This window comes from Martes martes (assembly GCF_963455335.1).
Source record: "Martes martes genome assembly, chromosome: 1".
Lineage (NCBI taxonomy): Eukaryota > Metazoa > Chordata > Mammalia > Carnivora > Mustelidae > Martes > Martes martes.
This window is the reverse complement of record NC_137888.1, coordinates 2,877,794-2,899,955: the sequence shown is the minus strand read 5'-3', so window position 1 is coordinate 2,899,955 and position 22,162 is coordinate 2,877,794. Positions and strand designations below refer to the sequence as shown.

At 47.4% G+C, this 22,162-nt stretch overlaps 1 protein-coding gene across 1 annotated transcript in view; it reads left to right on the top strand.

Moving 5' to 3' along the window:
- PKNOX1 (PBX/knotted 1 homeobox 1) overlaps positions 1-22,162 on the top strand; it is a 59,783-nt gene that overhangs the window by 8,411 nt on the left and 29,210 nt on the right. The gene's annotated exons all lie outside the window — the stretch shown is intronic.

Below are 22,162 nucleotides of genomic sequence, written 5' to 3'. Positions count from 1 at the left end.
GGACACGTGACTCTTGATCTGGGAGTTGTAAGTTTGAGCCCCATGTTGGGTGTAGAGCTTACATAAAAACTTCGAGAAGGAGAAAAAGAGAACAAGGAGGTTTACTTGGCATCTTAAAAGCAAACAACTAGTACAAGATAGCATGAGTGAGCACAGTGTGGATAACTACAGTTCCCGTAAAAGGTTGAAGTCTCCCGGGTGGTGATAACTCCAGATTTAGAAGAGTGAAATCTAGTAAATGCTGCTTATGTGTGATAACATCTAGAGCACAAGGAGGTAGGCAACTAATCACTATCAGTCCTAACAAGAAGAAAGCAGGTTTTGTAACATTACATTGGACACAACCAGACTCAGGTTACGGAGCGCTGGGGGACTGTGTCATGTTGCTCAAAGGTATGATTAATAATCATAAATTAATGTCACAGTAAGACTTGCCAAAAATAGAAGTTTCCAGTTGTATATGTAAAAAGGAGGACTCTTAACGTGGCTCTTTGCAAGCTGCAAAGTAGACCAAAGAAAAGAAAGGATGTGGGGGGGTAGTTCCTAGCCTGACCCTGTTGGCATTTGGGGCCAGATCATTCTCTGTGAGGGAGCCATCCTGTGTACCGCCCGTTACTGAACAGCACCCCAGTCCCTACTCACTAGACACCAGTAGCTACCTGTCTCCCTAATTGTGATAGCCAGCAGTGTTTTTGGACGTTTCCAGATGTCCTCGGGGAGTCAAATCTCCCCCAGTTGAGAGCCACTGATCTCAAGGATTTAAATAATGTGGCCATAGATACGTATAGGAATTCGTACCCAACAAACCTAAAATACAGATTCTCTTCATTTACATGAATCAGTTAACAAAACTGGCCACCTACAGGCCACAAAGGAAAACCCCAGTTTCACCCAAAAAGTAAGTCCTATGGGCCAGATTCTCAGGCCATAATGCACCCTAGTTAGAACCTAAGAGTGAAGGGATAGCTAAAAATAACTCCCTGAAAATGTTAAGACCCCCTTCGTTGTATCTCTTAGATTGAAAGAGGAGATCAAAAACTATTTTCAGACTGTGTAAGTGAATGGCAGAGGGCTGCATACCGCAGTCATAGAATCAGTCAGAAACAGTTCTCAGGAGAAAGAAAATGTATAACCTAAAGGCTTTAGAGTGCAAGAGAAGTAAATTTGTTCGGCTTTCAACTCAAGAAACCAGGAGAACACATCAAAGAAAATAGAGGCAAATCTGTTTTTGCTTTTTGCAAATCGGATGAAGAAGAAATGAGAGCACAACATTTACAAAAAGGATATAACTGTACATATGAGGATTTTTATTTTTATTTTTTAAAGATTTTATTTATTTGACAGATCACAAGTAGGCAGAGAAGCAGGCAGAGAGAGAGGAGGAAGCAGGCTCCATGCTGAACAGAGAGTCCGATGCGGGGTTTGATCCCAGGACCCTGGGATCATGACCTGAGCTGAAGGCAGAGGCTTTAACCCACTGAGCCACCCAGGTGCCCCCATGAGGATTTTTAAATAGGAATACCACACGTGCAGTTTGATGGCAACAAATCTGGAAGCCTTCTGGATGGTTTATGAGGAAGTCGTAAGTGACCAGCGTTGACCTTGGAGGTGGAAAACCTGTACAGACCAGCACCTTTAGATGAAATTGAGAAGGTCGTCAGGGATTTATCTGTTTAAATAGACACTAGAAACCATTGTGTGAGTTAGATGAAACTTTGTATAAAGTGTAGCAACCATTAACTAAATAAAAATTTGTATGTCCTTATGTTACATGGTCAAGGTTTTCAGGGTAAAGATACAGAAATATGAAATCAAAGTAGGTAAATACCCTGTAATCCCAAATTTGCATTGTAGATAATAGTGTTAACTTGCTTTGAAAAAAATTTAATGAGAAAATACTTCCTGTGTCCCCTGAAAAGCCTAGGAATAGTGACGAACCAGTAGCAGTGAGCAATGGTGGTACCTAGACTGTGGTCTGTGCGTATCATTTCCCACTGAAAGAAATCTGAGCCCCGTGGATGAATGGCAAAGTCAGAGTTTGGTGCAGAAAATGAACAAGATGATCACGGAGTAGCTTGTTTTACCTGAAAGCGAGAAGATTACTGAGAATTAGTAGGGTGTGTTAAAGGCTCTAATTGGTAACTAAAGGGGCTTGCATTGGCCAAACATGGGATGATTTGGAACATCAAAAAATATATGCATTTATATGAAACTCTGCTAATTTTTTTTAAGGTTTTTAAAATTTATTTACTAGACAGAGATCACAGGTAGGCAGAGAGGCAGGCAGAGAGAGAGGAGGAAGCAGGCCAGGCTCTCTGCTCTCTGTTGAGCAGAGAGCCTGATGTGGGCCTCAATCCCAGGGCCCTGAGGTTATGACCTGAGCTGAAAGCAGGGACTTTAACCCACTGAGCCACCCAGGTGCCCTACTCTGCTGATTTTTGAAACGTTCAAACCCATGAGGTGATAAGGTACTAAAAAATTGGTTACTGTTGGAGAATGCTGGGGAATCAGCGCGGTGTTCTGAAAATTGATAACCAGCAGGAAGGCAGCAGGTATAAGGAACCCCGTCCCTGGGGCTGCAGTGTGGAGGTTGGACTTGGGGGTGGGGTGGGGTTTGGGAAGGGTGGCCACGGGAGAAAGGTCCGGAGGCATTGCTTGGGCGGTCACGAAATGGAGATGTGAGGGGGTGCTCACCCCCTGTCCAGTGGGGTGAGTGTTTCTGTAAATCTGTGGAATGAAAACTAGGTGACTCTTCTCCAGAGTGAAATTCTGGAAAATAATCTTCAATCAGAGCCTTTACCACCCAGCATTTGAACCCAGATGCTTACGAGCAGTATCAGGAGTCTGTCCCCTGTCCCACGCTGTCAGTCTACGTTTGCTACATTGTATGTTTCTTGTATGTGTCCGTGTGACATGAACAAGGAGTTCTTTCCTTTTCAGTAATTTGTGTTACGGTATTTTGGAGATGCCTGACTTCTAAACCTTGACTGTGGGCGGTGCCGCGTCTGCTCATAAACATGAGGCTGTCATTTTCTTTCGAGTCTCTTGTATGTTTGCGGAGCCCTTGCGGGGTGGGGGGGGGGGCGGCAGTATGGAGCGCTGCATCCTCGCTGTGGTTGGAAGTTCGTTCCCGTTTGCCCACGGATCGCCGCCTTCCTCCACGCTGAGTGTTTCTCATTTTGAAAGACACCATCATTCATACATGGGATTCATGAAATTAACACGGAGGCATCAAAGTCCGGCAGGTTACGAGATCCTGCACCGATTTCCCTGTGAGTTCTACAGTCACGTTAGAAACAAGGTTCCTGTATTCTCAGAGATCATGTGTCAAAGACACAGCAGGGCTTCCGAGCCAGACAGACGGACCTCACAAAGGTATTTGACCTCTGAGGTCCCTGTCACTAATGATCTACCAGAGTGTTCTGGTTAACCACTGGTGTGAATCCTGTCACCCCATAAAACAACCGTCTCATTATGCTCAAGGCTGCCTGGGTCAGGAATTTGGGGAGGGGTACAGTGGAAACGGCCCCTCTGCTCCAGGTGATTGGGTCCTGAGCTAGGAAGACTCAGGCTGGCCGTGGCTTGATGGCTGAGGGCTGGAGTCTTGGGAGGACTTTCCTCAAGTCATTTCTACCGCTTTCTCATTCCACGTGAGTCACTGAGATCAGCCCAGATTCAAGAGCACAGCTCAGTGGGAGGAGCCGGTGAATTAGGGGGTACATTATTTTATTTTATTTTTTTAAAAGATTTTATTTATTTATTTGACAGAGATCACAAGTAGGCAGAGAAGCAGGCAGAGAGAGAGAGGAGGAAGCAGGCTCCCCACCAAGCAGAGAGCCCGATGCGGGGCTCGATCCCAGGACCCTGAGATCATGACCTGAGCTGAAGGCAGAGGCTTTAACCCACTGAGCCACCCAGGCGCCCCTAGGGGGTACGTTTTAAAAGGGCCTCATATGGGTCGTGACATATGGAGTAGGCATTTAGGTGATAGTTCTCTCTTCCCCCTCTTTGTACAAAATGAAGAGTGAGCCTCTTAGAACAAATTTTCCATGTATCCGTGCATCAGCATGGACTGTATGAGTAGGCCTGTAACACAGCTTTGAGACAATGTTCTTCCAAATCGGTAGAGGTTTCATCTTTTTTTTTTTTTTTTTAGATTTTATTTATTTATTTGACAGAGATCACAAGTAGACAGAGAGGCAGGCAGAGAGAGAGGAGGAAGCAGGCTCCCTGTGGAGCAGAGAGCCCGATGTGGGGTTCGATCCCAGGACCCTGGGATCATGCCCTGAGCTGAAGGCAGAGGCTTTAACCCACTGAGCCCCCCAGGTGCCCCGAGATTTCATCTTTTGAGTGCTTCTGCCTTAACCAGCTCAGTCACCAAGAGGCAACGTGCCCACATGGCTGACCCGGAGAGCATGTGGTGGACAGGTACGGCGTGCTTGGAGAGTAGCACCAAAGCCCAGTTCCACCAGCACTTTGCAGGGATTGATGGTGTTCAGAGATTTTTGTAACAGTGTCAAAATTGCTAAGGTTTGTGCATTTTTGGTACTTCTTCTTCAGGCCCTGGCAGGTCTAACGTCTTATTTCTTCTGTTCCATTGGCCTGTTTATTGGTTCTTTGCCGTTACCCACATTGGGTTGTTACCGTGGCCTCGTAGGGCATTTTGGAAGTCGGTATGTCTTAAAGCTTTCGAGAGTAATTTAGCGATGCGTGGAGGCGTGTTCCCCCATATGCATATTAGAGTAGGCCTCATTTCTCAAAAATGCCGGGAATCTTGATTGGGACTGCAGCCCCATGACTTACAGGTAATGACACGTGCCAAGAACAACGGGTAGACCCTCCGTGAACCGTCAGGAGAGGCAGCCCCGCAGAGCTGGCGGGTCCGAGGTTAGTGTGCGCAAACCGGGGGCATTTCTTATCCAGCAGCCCACCAGGAAGTGTAGTAACAATGAGATACTTTTGACAGTGGCCAGAAAAACCAGAAGATACTTAGGAATAAGTCTGACCAGGAATACAGTAGACCTCCACGGAGACCATCGGACTTCCTGGGGATGCGGGAGGGGGGCCCCTGCTCTTAGATGGGGTGACCTGGTACTAGAGAGATGCCTCTTTTCCCCAGATTGGTCCATAAACACCTTTGGACGTTGTTGTAAGGTTGTGTCTTGACAGCAGGGACCCTGTCCTGTCTGTTACTCCATCCCAGCCTCTAGAATACAGAGACGACCGTCAGTGAAGATTTGTGGACTGAATGAAGGCGCGGCAAATGTGTGCCCTCCCTTTCCCCTGGACGGTTGCTGGGAGCCCTTTCCAGGCCACTCTTGGATGAAACCGTCCTGTTAATGATTGATGACGGGTAACTGTAATTGATTTCACCGTTCCCCTGCGGATGACATACAGGTTCTCTTTCCATTTATTATTAAGGTGCTTAAAAAACATTGTGAGCATCTAGCTTTTCTTGCTGTGAGTTTTTAACGCCCTTTGATGTGAGGCTTTTGAGCACAGGGAAGATTTTTTGAGATTATTTTGAATCGACATGTTTTTAGGCTGCAAAGTTACGGCCCTATTCTTTTCTTATGCTTTATGTGGACTTTATAAATTTTATTATTCTCTGTGTAACTTGGTAAATTTTGGGGCGCCTGGGTGGCTCAGTGGGTTAAGCCTCTGCCTTTGGCTCAGGTCATGATCTCAGGGTCCTGGGATCGAGCCCCACGTCGGGCTCTCTGCTCAGCAGGGAGCCTGCTTCCTCCTCTCTCTCTGCCTGCCTCTCTGCCTACTTGTGATCTATCTCTCTCTCTGTCAAATAAATAAATAAAATACTTAAAAAAAACAAAACAAAACAAAAACTTTGTAAATTTTAACCTTCTCTTTAAGGTAAACTTTGATCAACTCAAGATGATCAGGCTTTATTATTTTTTAAATTTTTTTATTTTTAAAAATATTTTAATTAATTAATTTGACAGAGAGTGAGAACAAGCAAGGGGAGCAGCAGAGGGAGAGGAAAAAGCAGGCTCCCCACTGAGCAGAGAGCCCGATGCGGGGCTCGATCCCAGGACCCTGGGATCATGACCTGAGCAGAAGGCAGAGACTTAACCCACTGAGCCACCCAGGTGCCCCAGACGAAATCGTTTTTAATGATTAGTCCCATTTACAACTTAAATTCCCTTACATGTTCCAAACCATAGTTTTAATACTTATTTTAAAAAAGATTTGTTTATTTTTGGAGAGCGAGAGAGCACAAGTGAGGGGGAGGGACAGAGGGGGAGAGAGAGAGAGAATCCCAAGCAGACTCCCCACTGAGCGTGGAGCCCCGCGTAGGCTCAGTCTCACGACCCTGCAGTTATGACCTGAGCTGAAACCCAGAGTGGGCCGCTGAACTCACTGAGCCCCCTAGTGTTTAATTCTTGAGTGTACTAGGCTTAATTGTCATTGGAAACACCTGGAATATCTGCCCAAACAAGTAAAACCTTACCAATTAGACATCATAATTTAAAATTACATACATAATGAATCTCAAGTTCTTTCCAGACCTGTCTGCCAGGAAATGTGCTTTGCAGAGTCAAGAGCTTGGCTTTGCTCACTGCTGTATCCCCAGTACCTAGAAGAGTGCCGCGCAATCCATAAACTTGCGTAGATGAAGAATGTTTACAGTCTCTGTACATTTCTCTCTTACACCTTTTCACAAAATTAAAAATCATGTCTAAAATCAGAAGCTTAATTGTATACTTTATTTATTTATTTATTAAAAAGATTTTTATTTATTTGACAGAGAGAGGGAGATCACAAGTAGACAGAGAGGCAGGCAGAGAGAGAGGGGGAAGCAGGCTCCCCGCTGAGCAGAGAGCCCGATGCAGGGCTCGATCCTAGGACCCTGAGATCATGACCTGAGCCAAAGGCAGAGGCTTAACCCACTGAGCCACTCAGGTGCCCCTATATTTTATTTATTTTTTTTTTAAAAGATGCATGTATTTATTTGAGAGGGAGAGAGAGAGTCGGGGGAGTAGTAGAGGGAGCGAATCTTCCAGCAGACTCTCCTCTGAGCGGGGAGAGCCCAAGGCAGGGCTCGATCCCAGGACCCTGACATCATGACCTGAGCCGAAACCAAGTCAGATGTTGAACCAGCTGAGCCACCCAGGTGCCCCAATTATACATTTTAAATTAGAGTCAAGGCTAAAATGTAAGATTAGCTTGCCAGATTTTCTTAAGTACTACAAATACCTTAAAGGTCAAATACATAGTTCATTCTGAAGCTTAACATAAAAATATTAAAATCTAAATTTTCCACAGGGCTTAACGTGACCCCTAAGGCAATAATTAAATCCTCTCAGACAGGGGTGCCTGGGGGAGCTCAGTCAGGGAAGCGTCTGCCTTCGGCTCAGGTCATGATCCCGGGGTCCTGGGATCGAGTCCCGTGTCGGACTCCCTGATCAGTGGGGAGCCTGCTTCTCCCATGTCCCTGCCTGTGGCTCTGCCTACTTGTGTTCTCTCTGTAAACAAATAAAATATTGAAAAAAAAAAAATCCTCTCAGACAAGCAGGAGTTCCCATGTGGGGGACCCGTGCTGGCCGAAGGGTTGTGGCTGGGATGAGGAGAGACGGGCCCTGCGCGGTTGGGGCCTCTGCCTGCCCTCCGCCCCGCCGCGCGGCGCTCCCCAGCCCGCGGGAAGCCTTCCCGGATTCGTCCACCTGCTCTGAGCGCAGAAGACTTCGCTGCCGCTCGGATTCAGTCTGTTTATATCTGTTCTTTGCTGAAACAAATGAAACTTTGTCCCGTCCGCCTGGACAGGAGTGCCTAGAAACATTAAAATGCCTGCCTGTTGGATTTGGGCCACATTTCATACGTTGATCTGCCTTTAAGGTCACAACACGGACACTGTCTTCTTCGGCTGGTTCTGAAAAGTGGGTCACACTTTCTGTGGCAGTGTGTTCGCGCAGCCGAAGTCACTCGGTCCCTGAGTCTCAGGACCCCTTCAGGTTCCAGGTTTCCCTTCACCTCGGCCAGCAAAGTGTGGGACCCTTGCTGGAGTTTAATTGTTGCCAGATGAGAAACGGTTATTACTTAAAAATTTGTGTTTCTTTAATTACTGGTGCGAGTTCTAGTGTTTCTGTATGTGAAGATCGGAAGATTGTGTTTTCTTCATCCGTATTAGTCTGGCTAGAACTCTTGAAAGGGTAGCAAAGGGACAACGTCAGTACACGATGTGTCCTTTTTTTTGCTGGGTGAGACCCGCAGAGGTAGAACAGACAAAACTGCGTGCAGCCCTTCACCAGTGCACATCGTAAGGACGCTGGGTTGACTTCCTTCCAGCTGGAGTGTGGAGCTCCGTGTGATGGTAAGAAGTTAAGGCGGTGTTGGGGCGCCTGGGTGGCTCAGTGGGTTAAAGCTTCTGCCTTTGGCTCAGGTCATCGGGCTCTCTGCCTGCCTCTCTGCCTACTTGTGATCTCTCTGTGTCAAATAAATAAATAAAATCTTTAAAAAAAAGAAGAAGAAGTTAAGGCAGTGTTGCTGGAGTTTGAACCTAATAGGAACTTGCTTTTCTGTGTAATGCAGGGAAGAAATAGGGATTAATTGATGGTTTCAAAACTCAAGTTAGCCCGGGGTTTAGCCGCATGCCTCACAGAGCAGTTACAGATGCGCTTGCCGACCGGTCACTCTTGGCCGCTGTGAGTTGATCTCCCAGTTGATGCTGGATTTCCCGCGGGCGCTCAGACGGTGGCTCGGGCCGGGCGTGGCCGGCAGCCCGGAGGCCGGCACCTGAGCCCAGAAGTGGTGCAGGGGAGCCCAGAAGTGGTGCAGGTGAGCCCAGAAGTGGTGCAGGTGAGCCCCGCGAAGGCTGCTGGGAGCCGGTTGCCTGCCCGCCTGCAGGTCGCCGTGCGCGTTCCCACCCGGAGGAGAGGAGCTGCTGTCGGGGAGTGGGGTTCGGAGGGGGCTCCGCAGGTTAGGAGCAACACACTTGCGGGTGCCCCTCCATGGCCTGGTGCCGCCGCCCATCAGCCTCTTGAGCCAATGGCGCCACCTGCTGGCGCTTCCCTCCCATTCTTTGGTGTCCGTCCTGTAGGAATGCTGGTCACCCTCCTGCTCTGCCCCCCTGCGTGTTAGTCACACAGAATTACTCCCATCCCCCCCAGCCCTTTTTATTTTATTTTTTAAAAGATTTTATGTATTTATTTGACAGAGATCACAAGTAGGCAGAGAGGCAGGCAGAGAGAGAGGAGGAAGCAGGCTCCCTGCGGAGCAGAGAGCCCGATGCGGGACTCGATCCCAGGACCCTGGGATCATGACCTGAGCCGAAGACAGAGGCTTAACCCACTGAGCCACCAAGGCGCCCCCCCCCCAGCCCTTTTTAAAAAAATTCCTTGCGTGGTATTCTGTTGTAGAGGGAGGACATATTTTCAAAGCGTTTGGCACAAATGACAAGCTTTCCATTTAGAATGGTTATACCAATTATATCAGACATTGTGGTTTTACCCAGTTTTGTTAGAAGGACCGCACATCCATATGTCTTTGAGGGACGCCTGGGGGGCTCTGTTGGTGAAGCCTCTGCCTTTGGCTCAGGTCATGATCCTGGCATCCTGGGATCGATTCTGTGTGGGGCTCTGCCCAACAGGGAGTCAGCTTCTCCCTCTGCCTGCCACTCCCTGGCTGGTGTGCTCTTGCTCTCAAATAAATAAATAAAATCTGTAAAAAAAAAAAAAAAATCCATGGGGTGCCTGGATGGCTCAGTGAGTTAAAGCTTCTGCCTTCGGCTCAGGTCATGACCCCAGGGTCCTGGGATCGAGCCCCGCATGGGGCTGTCTGCTCAGCAGGGAGCCTGCTTCCCCCACTCTCTCTGCCTGCCTCTCTGCCTACTTGTGGTCTCTGTCTGTCAAATAAATAAATAAAATCTTTAAAAAATAATCCCATGTGTTTTGAACAAAATTCTGACTTTCCCCCAGTATTTATTGTGAACATTTGGAGACAAAAAGTTTGAAAGAGTGGGACGGAGACCCCCTACCAGCTAGATTCAACAGTCGTTGACTCTGGCCACACGTTGTTTGGCTGTGTGTGTGCCTGGGACCATTTAAAGTACGTTCTGGGGGTTGTGACCACAGCCCAAAGCATCACAGCCCTCGCTCCTCAAAACAGGTGTTTCGTACAAGTGAGAAGCACTGCGGCGTGGGTAACGGCCCTCTCCCGTCGCCCCGCCTGCCGCATGCGCCTCCCCCCGGGGCTCCTGCACTGCCTCCGGCCGCTTTTGCACTTTGCATTTGCATTTGGTGGCTCTTTCTTTACCCCCCTTGAACCCAGAACAGACCCTCACCTTCTTTCTAATCCTGCAAGTGTGAAACGTTAAACAACTTCTTGCTTTGAATTTCACCCTTACAGAGAAGTTGCAAAAATTGTGCAAAGACTTCCCATCTGCCTTCCCCAGTGTTAGCATTTTGCCAAGTCTGTGCACCCCCCCCGTGCCTCACTGTATGTGTGTGCATGTGTGCACATGCATACACACACACGTGTGCCCGCAGACTCGAGAGGGAGCCCGTTACAGACACGAGGCCCCTGGATACTTCAGTGTGCGTTTCAAAGCAGGGATACCGTCTCCTTTAACCACAGCACAGTGATCAAAACCAGGACGGTAACTGGCAAGATACCCTTCTCCGCTGGATGTAAATGTTGCCCGTTGTCTCACTAGGGAGCTTTAAAGCAGGAAGGAAGTCACAGTTTGGGGGCCCAGAACCCAGTTCAGGATCACACCTACTTACCTGTCCCTTCCCTTTCTGGAGGGGTCCGCCCGCCCGCTCACGCTGGCGCTTGGGAAGCTTGCTGGCAGGTTCCTGTGTAGGCCGTGGTTTGTGGGGACAGCCTCAGGATTGGGCAGGGCTACATGGTGGTGGCAGGTGTCTTCTGTCCTTTCTGGGCGGGCTGTGATATTCTGTCTCATTACTGGTGATGGGAATTTTCACCATCTGGTCAGGATGTTTTCTCTTCATGGTGAGGCTCCTGTTTTCCCCTGTAAGGAATAGTATCCGTGGCTTGTATCCGGAGACCCCGTGCGTCTCCTCCTTCTCACGCCCAGCGTTGGCCCCGTGGTGGTTCTTGCCTGAAGGAGCGATTACTGTGCCCGGTGCCCGTGATGACCGGACGGTACCCTCCTGTACGCGCTGGTCGGGACGCTGCGATAACTCAGAGCTTTCCGTCCCCCCACTTGCTTATTCATGTACGTGTGTCCATCACAATGGACTCACCGATTCTTTTCTTTTTCTCGTTTTTATTTTCAACCACCCAGTGCTCATCGTGGCAGGTGCACCCCCTAATCCCCATCCCATCTCCCCTGTCCTGTTACCCCCCTCCCCTCTGATGACCATCAGTTTGTTCTTGATAGTTAAGAGTCTGTTTCCTGGTTTGTCTCTCCCTCTCTCTTTGCTTGTTGTTTCTTAAATTCCGCATATGAGTGTAATTGTGAAATCCTGAGGTATTCGTCTTCCTCTGACTGACTGATTTCACTTAGCCTGATACCCTCTAGCTCCATCCGTGTTGTTGCAAATGGCAAGATTTCGTTCTTTGTTATGGCTGAGTGGTAGTCCGTGACACACGCACGCGCGCGCACACACACAGACACACACAACCCAAACATGTTCTTTACCCATTCGTCAGTCAGTGGACCCTTGGGCTGCTTCCATATCTTGACTCTGTCGATAACTGCTGCTGTAAACATAGGGGTGCATGCATCTCTTTGAATTGGTGGTTTTTTAAACATTTTTTGTTTTACTTTCTTAAAAAACTTAACTTCAGTTAATTAGCACATAGTGTATCACTAGTTTCAGAGGTAGAGCTGAGTGATTCATCAGTTGCGTAGAACACCCAGTGCTCATTACATCACATGCCCTCCTGAATGCCCATCCACCAGGTACCCCATCCCCCCACCCCTCCCCTCCAGCCATCCTCAGTTTGTTTCCTGTGATTAAGAATTTCTTATGGTTTGTCTCCCTCTCTGATTTCCATCTTGTTTTATTTTTTCCTCTCTTCCCCTATGCGCCTCTGTTTTGTTTCTTGAATTCCACATATGAGTGAGATCATGTGATCGTTGTCTTTCTCTGATTGACTTATTTCGCTCAGCGTAATCCCCTCCAGTTCCATCCACGTCAGTGCGAATGGCAAGATCTTTTTTGGTGGCTGCATAGTGTTCCATTGTATGTATGTGTGTGTGTGTGTGTGTATGTGTGTGTATGTATATGTGTGTGTGTGTATATGTGTGTATGTATATATATATATATACATATGTGTGTGTGTGTATGTGTATACACACACACACACACACACACACACACACACATACCACATCTTCTTTATCCATTCATGTGTGGATGGACATCTAGGTTCTTTCCATAGTTTGGCTATTGTGGACATTGCTGCTGTAAGCATTTGGGTGCATGTGCCCCTTCAGGTCACTCCACCTGCATCTTTGGGGTAAATACCCAGTAGTGCGATTGCTGGGTCGTAGGGCAGCTCTATTCTCAACTTTCTGAGGAACCTCCATGCTGTTTTCCACAGTGGCTGCACCAGCTTGCGTTCCCACCAACAGTGTAGGAGGGTTCCCCTTTCTCCGCATCCTCACCAGCATCTGTCGTTTCCTGACTTGTTAATTTTAGCCATTCGGACTGGTGTGAGGTGGCATCTCACTGTGGTTTTGATTTGTGTTTCCCTGATGCCCAGTGATGTGGAGCACTTTTTCACCCGTCCGTTGGCCATCTGGATGTCTTCTTTGCAGAAATGCCTGTTCATGTCTTCTGCCCAATTCTTGACTGGATTAATTGTTTTGGGGTGTCAAGTTTGATAAGTTCTTTATAGATTTTGGATATTAGCCTTTTATCTGATAAGACATTTGCAAATCTTCTCCCCTCCTGTAGTTTGTCTTTTGGTTTTGTTGACGTTTCCTTTGCTGTGCAAAAGCTTTTTATCTTGATGAAGTCCCAATAGTTCATTTTAGCTTTTGTCTCCCTTGCCTCTGAAGGTGTGTCTAGCAAGAAGTTGTGGGACCGGGACGGGGGTGGGGGGGGGATTGGGATGGGAATGGGGTAACTGGGTGATGGACATTGGGGAAGGTATGTGTTGTAACAAGCACTGGGTATTATACAAGACTGATGATTCACAGACCTGTACCCCGGAAACAAATAAGACATTATATGCTAATTAATTGAATTTAAATTGAAGAAGAAGAAGTTGCTGTGGTCAAGGTCAAAAAGGTTGCTGTCTGTGTTCTCTAGGATTTTGAAGGTTTCCTATCTCACATTTAGGTCTTTTTTTTTTTTTAAGATTTTTAATTTATTTATTTGACAGACGGAGATCACAAGTAGGCAGAGAGGCAGGCAGAGAGAGAGGAGGAAGCAGGCTCCGCGCTGAGCAGAGAGCCCGATGCGGGGCTCGATCCTAGGACCCCGAGATCATGACCTGAGCTGGAGGCAGAGGCTTTAACGCACTGAGCCACCCAGGCGCCCCTACATTTAGGTCTTTTATCCATTTTGAGTTTATTTTTGTGCGTGGTGTAAGGAAGTGGTCCAGTTTCATTCTTCTGCATGTGGGTGTCCAATTTTCCCAACACCGTTTGTTGAAGAAACTGTCTTTTGGCCTTTGGACATTCTTTTCTGCTTCATCAAAAATTACTTGACCATAGAGTTGAGGGTCCATTTCTGGGCTCTCTACTCTGTTCCATTGATCTATGTGTCTGTTTTTGTGCCAGTACCATACTGGCTTGATGATGACAGCTTTGTAATAGAGCTTCAAGTCCGGCATTGTGATGCCACCAGCTTTGCTTTTCTTTTTCAACATTCCTCTGGCTATTCAGGGTCTTTTTGGTTCTGTATAAATTTTAGGATTATTTGGTTCCAGCTCTGTGAAGAAATGCTGATGGTACTTTGATAGGGATTACACTGAATGTGTAGATTGCTCTAGGGTAGCAGAGACATTTTAACAATATTTATCCTTCCAATCCATGAGCATGGAATGCTTTTCCATTTTCTTGTGTCTTCCTCAACTTCTTTCAGAAGTGTTTTATAGTTTCCAGAGTACAGATCCTGTCTTTCCCTTTTTGGTTAGGTTTATTCCTAGGTATCTTATGGGTTTGGGTGCAATTATAGATGGGATTGACTCCTTAATTTCTTTTTCTTCTCATTGTTAGCTTATACAAATGCAGCTGATTTCTGTGCATTGATTCTGTATCCTGCCACTTTGCTGAATTCCTCTGAATTCTGGCAGTTTTGTGGTGGAGTCTTTTGGGTTTTCCACATAGCGTATCATGTCATCTGCAAAGAGTGAGAGTTTGACTTCTTTGCTGATTCAGATGTCGAACCACCCTTGCAGCCCAGGAATAAATCCCACTTGGTCCTGGTGAATCATCCTTTTGATGTACTGTTGGATCCTATTGGCTAGTATCTTGGTGAGAATTTTTGCATCTGTGTTCATCAGGGATATTGGTCTGTAATTCTTCTTTTTGGTGGGGTCTTTGTCTGGTTTTGGGATCAAGGTAATGCTGGCCTCATAGTATGAGTTTGGAAGATTTCTTTACATTTCTGGTTTTTTGAGACACCTTCAGAAGAACAGGTATTAATACTTCTTTAAGTGTTTTGTAGAATTCTCCTGGGAAGCTGCCCAGCCCTGGAGTCGTGTTTATTGGGAGATTTTTGATGACTGCTTCAATTTCTTGAGGAATATGGGTCTGTTTGGGTTTTCTCTTTTTTCCTCTCCTATTCTGAATGACAGCTGTGGTAGTTTATATGTTTCTAGGAATGCATCCATTTCTTCCAGATTGTCAAATTTGCTGGCGTAGAGTTGCTCATAATATGTTCTTATAATTGTTTGTATTTCTTTGGTGTTGGTTGTGATCTCTCCTCTTTCATGCATGATTTTATTTATTTGGGCCCTTTCTCTTTTCTTTTTGATAAGTCTGGCCAGGGGTTTATCATCTTATTAATTCTTTCAAAGAACCAGCTCCTAGTTCATCTGTTCTGTTCTTTTGGTTTCTGTTTCATTGATTTCTGCTCTAATCTTTATTATTTCTCTTCTCCCACTGGGTTTAGGCTTTTTTTGCTGTTCGTTCTCCAGCTCCGTCAGGTGTAAGGTTAGGTTGTGTACTTAAGACTTTTCTTGTTTCTTGAGAAAGGCTTGTCTTGCTATTTATTTCCCCTAAGAGGGAAAATAAATAAGAGGGAAAATAAATAAATTTCCCTCTTAGGGGGAAATAAATAGCTTAGCCTTTGCTGCATCCCAAAGATTTTGAACAGTTCTGTTTTCATTTTCACTTGTTTCCATGAATTTTTAAAAAATTCTTCTTTAATTTCCTGGTTGACCCATTCATTCTTTAGCAGGATGCTCTTTAACTTCCATGTATTTGTGTTCCTTCCAAATTCCTTCCAAATTACCGCTTGTGATTGAGTTCAAGTTTTAAACTGTTCTGGTCTGAAAATATGCAAGGAATAGTCCCAGTCTTTTGGTACCAGTTGAGACCTGATTTGTGACCCAGTAGGTGATCTATTCTGGAGAATGTTTCATGTGCATTCGAGAAGAATGTGTATTCCGTTGCTTTAGGATAGAATGCTCTAAGTATATCTGTGAAGTCCATCTGGTTCAGTGTGTCATTCAAAGCCCTTGTTTCCTTGTTGACCTGCCATTGTTGACCATGTCCATTGCCATGAGGGGGTTGCTGAAGTCCACTTATTATTGTATTATTACCGATGTGTTTCTTTAATTTTGTTATTAATTGGTTTATATAATTGGTTGCTCCCATATTCAGGGCATAAATATTTACAATTGTTAGATCTTCTTGTGGGATAGACCCTTTTATTATGACGTAGTGTCCTTCCTCATCTCTTATTACAGTCTTTTTTTTTTTAAAGATTTTATTTATTTATTTGAGAATGAATGAGAGAGAGCGTGAGAGAGGAGAAGGTGAGAGGGAGAAGCAGACTCCCCAAGGAACTGGGAGCCCAATGCGGGACTCGATCCTGGAAGTCCGGGATCATGACCTGAGCTGAAGGCAGTCGCTCAACCAACTGAGCCACCCAGGCACCCTCTTATTACAGTCTTGATTTAAAATCTGGTTTGTCTGATATGAGGATCGGTACCCCAGCTTTCTTTTGATGTCCATTAGCATGATAAATCGTTTTCCACCCCCTCACTTTCAGTCTGGAGGCATCTTTGCAGATAGTGTATTGATGGGTCTTGTATTTTTTAATTCAAACTGATACACTGTGTCCTTTGATTGGAGCATTTAGCCCATTTACATTCAGCGTAATTATTGAAAGATATGAACTTAATGTCATTGTATTACCTGCAAAGTCACTGTTTCTGTATATTGTCTCTGTTCCTTTCTGGTGTTTGTTACTTTTGGGCTCTCTCTTTGCTCAAAGGATCCCCTTTAATATTTCCTGCAGATCTGGTTTAGTGATCACAAATTCTTTTAGTTTCTGTTTGTCTTAGATGCTCTCTATCTCTCCTTTTATTCTGAATGTCATCCTAGCTGGACAAAGAATTCTTGGCTGCATATTTTTCTTATTTAGCACCCTGAGTATATCATGCCAGTCCTTTGTGTCCCACCAGGTCTCGTGGACCAGTCTGCTGCCAACCTTATGTTTCTAGCCATGTAGGTTAAGAACCTCTTGTCCTGAGCTGCTTTCAGGATTTTCTCTTTATCTCTGAAATTTGCGAGCTTCACTATTATATGTGGAGGTGTTGCCCTATTTTTGTTGATTTTTGAGGGGGGTTCTCTGCCTCCTGGACTTGAATGCCTGTTTCCTTCTCCAGATTAGGGACATTTTCAGCTATAATTTGTTCAAATAATCCTTCTGTCCCACTCTCTCCCTCTTCCTCTGGGACCCCAATTATTCCAATCTTTTTTCACTTTATGGAATTGCTGATCTTTCGAATCCTTCCCTCATGATCCAGTAGTTGTTTCTCTCTCTTTTTCTCAGCTTCCTTATTCTCCATCATTTTGTCTTCTAGATCACTGACTCTCTTCTGCCTCATTTGTCCCAGCAGAGCCTCCATTTTTTATCACATCTCATTAACAGCCTTTTTTATTTTGACCTGATTAGATTTTAGTTCTTTTACTTCTCCAGTAAGGGATTCTGTAGTGTCTAATATGGTTTTTTCAAGCCCAGCTAGTATCTTTATAATCGTTATTCTGAATTCTAGCTCTGACAGTCTACTAATATCCATATTGACTAAATCTTTGGCAGTGAGTACGGCCTCTTTTTCTCTCTTTTGGAGTGAGTTCTTCTGTCTTGTCATTGTATCCAGAAAAGAGTAAATGAAAGAAAGAGAAAATACAGAAATAGCAACTACAACACTAGAAAAATGCACACTAAACAAATCAGAAGAGAACAGAAACAAACAAAAAAAAAGAATCAAACAAGAAGTTGAACAGAACAATAAACTAGATCCCAAAATAGGAAAGAAAAACATATATATATATATGCTTTTATATATATATATATGTTTTTACATATGTATGTAAAATATAAATATATTTTACATATATTTCTCTCTCTATATATGTGTTTTTACATATATATGTAAAACTTAATATAATGAAAGGAAGCCAGAAATGAAAAATATGTATGACGCGTAAATGTAAAAATGAAAATGAAAAAGACTTAAAAAAATTGACAGTATAAGAAAATAGCTAAAACGGAAATGAAATATAAAACTGAAAGACTGAAGAATCACAAGAAAAAAACCACAAATGCTATATACTGTTTTCCCCAAGAGCCAGAGTCTTGCAGTTCCGGACGATCGGTAAACTTGCTGCCAGCCTGAAGTTCCGCTGGTCTTCTGAAAGAGGTGCCTGTTGCGCTGGTTCTCAGGTGGCTTTGGCCTGGCAGGGTTGCACCCCACTTGCAGGGGGCCTGGCTCGGTGTAAGTGGCTCCAGGACCATGTGGGGGATGAAAATGGTGGTGCCCCAATCTCCAGCCCTGGAGCAGAAATTCGCTCCCCCCACTCTTCGTGAGCCCCCGCGGGAAAGCAGCCAGTCATTCTTTACTCCCTGTGCTTACCGAGCCTGTGGCCGAATGTTCTTATCTCAGGCGCGTGACCCTGTCTGGAGTCTCCAAACTTTGCAGACTCCTGCGGCGTGCACCCACGCTGCTCCTCCGAGGGCAGGGAGGGGGTGTCTCAGCCCAGATCTGCTGCTTGCTAGGTCCCTGCTCAGAGAACAGTGACCCGACCCCGCAGCGGTTCTCGGTTTGTGGCAAGACTGAGCAGAAAGCTGGTGCCTGGGGTCGCTGATTGCAGTGAACTTCCTGCTCCAATGCCTGGGAACTCTGCCACCCTTGGGCACCCCCATTCTTCTTGTGACCCTGGGGACCCTGAGTCCCACCTGGGATTCCGGCCCACTTGGCCCCATGAGCGCCTTTCAGGCAGACGTCTAAAAGTTCTGATTTTGTGTTCAGTGCGTATAACACTCTCCAGTGGCTGCTTACAGAGGCTCCCTCCGCCTGTGTTTATCTTCTGCTGTATCGCCTCGGATTCTCGTCTCTGCGCCTCCTACCGCGCAGAAAGTCGTCGCTTTTCTATTGGTAGAGTTGCAGCGGTTCTCAGATCTCTCGTTGATTCTGCAGGTGCTCACAATGATCTCGTAACTATCTCGCCGAATTCCAGGGACCAGACAAAATTAGGGTCCCCTCCTCCTCCTCCATCTTACCTCCTCTTGAATTAGTGTTTTTGTATTTTTAGGGTAAATACCCAGTAGTGCGATTGCTGGGTCATAGGGTAGCTCTATTTTTAACTCTCTGAGGACCCTCCGTGCTGTTTCCCAGAGCGGCTACCCCAGCTTGCGTCCCCACCAACGGTGCACGAGGGCTCCCCTTTCTCCGCATCCTCGCCAACACCTGTTGTTTCTTGTGTAATTTTAGCCGTTCTGACAGGTGTGAGATGGTGTCTCACTGAGGTTTTGATGTGCATTTCCCCGGTGATGAGTGTGTCTTTTGGCCCCCTGGATGTCTTCTTTGGAGAAATGTCTGTTCATGTCTTCCCATTTTTTAATTGGATTGTTCGGTTTTGGGTGTTGAGTTTTATAAATTCTTTAACTATTTTAGATAATAACCCTTTCTCAGATATGGCATTTGCAAATATCTTCTCCCATTCCATAGGTTGCCTTTTGGTTTTATTGGTTGTTTCTTTTGCTGTGAAGAAGATTTTTTTTCCTTCTTTTTTTTTGGAAATGAAATCCCAATAGTTTATTTTTGCTTTTGTTTCCCTTGCCTCAAGAGATAGATCTAAAAATCTAAAAACATATTGTTATGCTTGGTGTCACAGAAATTACTGCCTGTGCTCTCTTCTAGGGTTTTTATGGTTTCAGGTCTCACATTTAGGTCTTTAACTCGTTTTGAATTTATTTTTGTGTGTGGTATAGGCAAGTGGCCCAGTTTCATTCTTTTACATGTAGCTGACCAGTTTTCCTGATGCCATTTGTTGAAGATGGTCTTTTTTCCATGGGGTGTTTTCTCCTGGTTGGTTGAAGATTAATTGGCCATAGAGTTGTGGGTCCATTTCCGGGCTTTCTATTCTGTTCTATTGAGCTGTGTATCTATTTCGTGCCAGTACCATACTGTCCTGATGACTACAGCTTTGTAATAGAGCTCAAAGTCTGGAATTGTGATGCCGCCAGCTTTGCTTTTCTTTTTTCAAGATTACTTTGGCCATTTGTGGTGTTTTGTGCTTCCATACAAATTTTAGGCTTGTTTGTTCTAGTTCTGTGAAAAATGCTGGTGGTATTTGATAGGGATTTCACTCGGGGTATAGATTGCTTTGGATAGTATGGACATTTTTTTAAAAGATTTTATTCATTTGACACAGAGTGAGGACAAGCCAGGGGAGCAGCAGGAAGAGGGAGAGGGAGAAGCAGATTCCCACTGAGCAGCGAGCCTGATCTGGGGCTTGATCCCAGGACCCTGGGATCATGACCAGAGCTGAAGGCAGACGCCTAACCCACGGAGCCACCCAGCCCCCCCCCCCCTTTTCTGCAGTATGCTTTTTAACTCTGAGTCACTGGATTGTTGCAGGAAGCTCTTGGTAGGTGTCCTTGCCAAGGGGTCTCGTCCATCAGGTGCACTTGTGACTTCATGCCTCAATCATGGGGAGCCTCTTCCTTTCACAGTGATGAAAAAGGCTTTCAGTGTTGAACGCAGGGCACTGCTGACACGTGTGGGGAGTGACTCCATGGGCGCGGTGCTGCCTCGTCTCCCACGGGCTTTGCTTTCTGGTTGAGTGTCACATCTATTCTAGAAGGGTGGGTCGGAGCAGGAGGTGGGGTGTGCCCGGGAGAGGACCCCGCACACGCGGCGCCCGCTCGTTCTCTGCAGTTGCCGCTGTTCGGACTTGGCATGACTGAAAGCCAGTGTGAGCTCTGGACACCAACAGCCGAGTAGACGCGGACTTCTTCTGACACAGGTGTTTTTGGGCCGGCATGACTTTGATCTAGAACTGTCTGCTGTAGAGTGAGGTTCCGCATGGGGCCAGGTCCTGGGAGATGGACGTCAGCGGCGGGGAGAGAGGCAGCTCCGGGCTTGGCTCGCCGGCCCGCGCGGCCCCAGAAGGCATGTGTCTTCTTTCTTTGGTTCGTCTATTCTTTAAATGTGAGTTTTCTAAAATATTTTCTTCTCCGCTTTGAGCAGTGTCGGACTTTCAGACGGCTGATGGTGGGAAACCTCCGTTTCCATTGTGCAGCACTGAGATAGTGAGGCCCCTGGCCGCCCGGGGCCTTCCTGGCAGAGTGTCCGGGCCTGGCCCGCCTGCCCTGGATGGCGGCGCTCGCAGCCCCCTGCATTCGTGTGGGGTGAACTAGAATGTGCGGAAGCAGCCCCAGCACAGGTGCACCGGCCCGAGGTAGTGCGGCCGAGAAAGTGAAGTTGTGAGCGCGGGCAGCTGTCCCCGCGGCCGCGGCAGGTGTTTGCCCAGAGAGGCGGCCTTGCCGGTGACTGGCGGCTGGTGCGCGCGCGGGGGCTTCGGTGCTCCCCCAGAGCCCCGCCGTGCTCGCAGGGCAGCCGTCACTGGCGCGGGGAGCCGGGGGCTGCCCTGCTCTCTGCAGGCCGGGGTTGACTGAGACCCAGCCCGGCCTCGGGAGTTTGTGTGCCTGTGGCCGCCGAAAAGACCGTGACTGAGATCAGAAAAGGCTGAGCGTGCAGCCCGTTGATGCGGGCGCCAGGATGGGCAGAGCTGGGTGAGCCAGGCGTCCAGACCACGCCGTCATCTGTCCACGGTGGGCTCTGTATGTCGTGATCGGAGACGGTACTGATTGTCGGGGCCATGGCCCTGAAGGGACATGCAGTGTGCAGAGAAACCATGAGGCCCGTGGCACTGAGCACGGGCTGGACGTGAGGCCCCGGGAGAGAGGTGCGCGCCAGGTGCGGGCAAGCGGCTGGGCAGACTCTGGGACGGCCGTGTGGGTGATGAGGTATGTCTGCCAGCTGGCCAGGCCTAGAGAAGGCCAGAGTGTTCCAGCCGAAGTCCCAGGCTGGCGGCGTGCCGGGCCGGGGGAGGAATAGCGCGGCGCCCTCTGACTGCTGGCACAGCTCCCGGGGGCACGGGGCTGGCCGGGGTGCTGCCGCCCGTGGACTTGACCTGTGGTGGGGTTTTCACCAGATTTGCGTTTCCGAACGGTGGACAGCGGAGAGGAGGAGAGGGAGACCAGAGGTTCCCATGAGCCCTGCTATGATCAGGGTTGTGGGAGCGGGGAGTGCTGCTTGGAGTCACTGCCCTGGGGTGGAGGGGAAGGCAAGATGCTGGGGGGAGGGCCGGCTTTGGGTCAAGGCAAAGACCACTGGGAGGTGCTCGGTGACGGGTCTGACTCTGTCTCAGGACAGAGGCTGCCAGGGGCAGAGAGAGCAGCTCGAGTCATGACTCCACGCGAGTTTACTTCCTACCCTTGGGCTGGCCGCGTCTTGCTGTTCTGTCCTCCCCGCTCCGGTCAGGCCCTCCTCTCCCCAGCGCACGGACACACCCCTGCAGGTCCCCGTGGCCACAGTCAGCTGTGGTGACGTGGCTAACACCCCCTCCTCCGTCTGTCTTCTCTGGCGTCAGCCATGCCACCTCGTTCTGTTTCTGTCCTGCCGGCGGCTGCTCCCCATTCTGTACTGGGTGTCCCAGATTTCCCGACCTCCTGACTTACGTGGCCCACCCCCTCTCCCCGGGCTG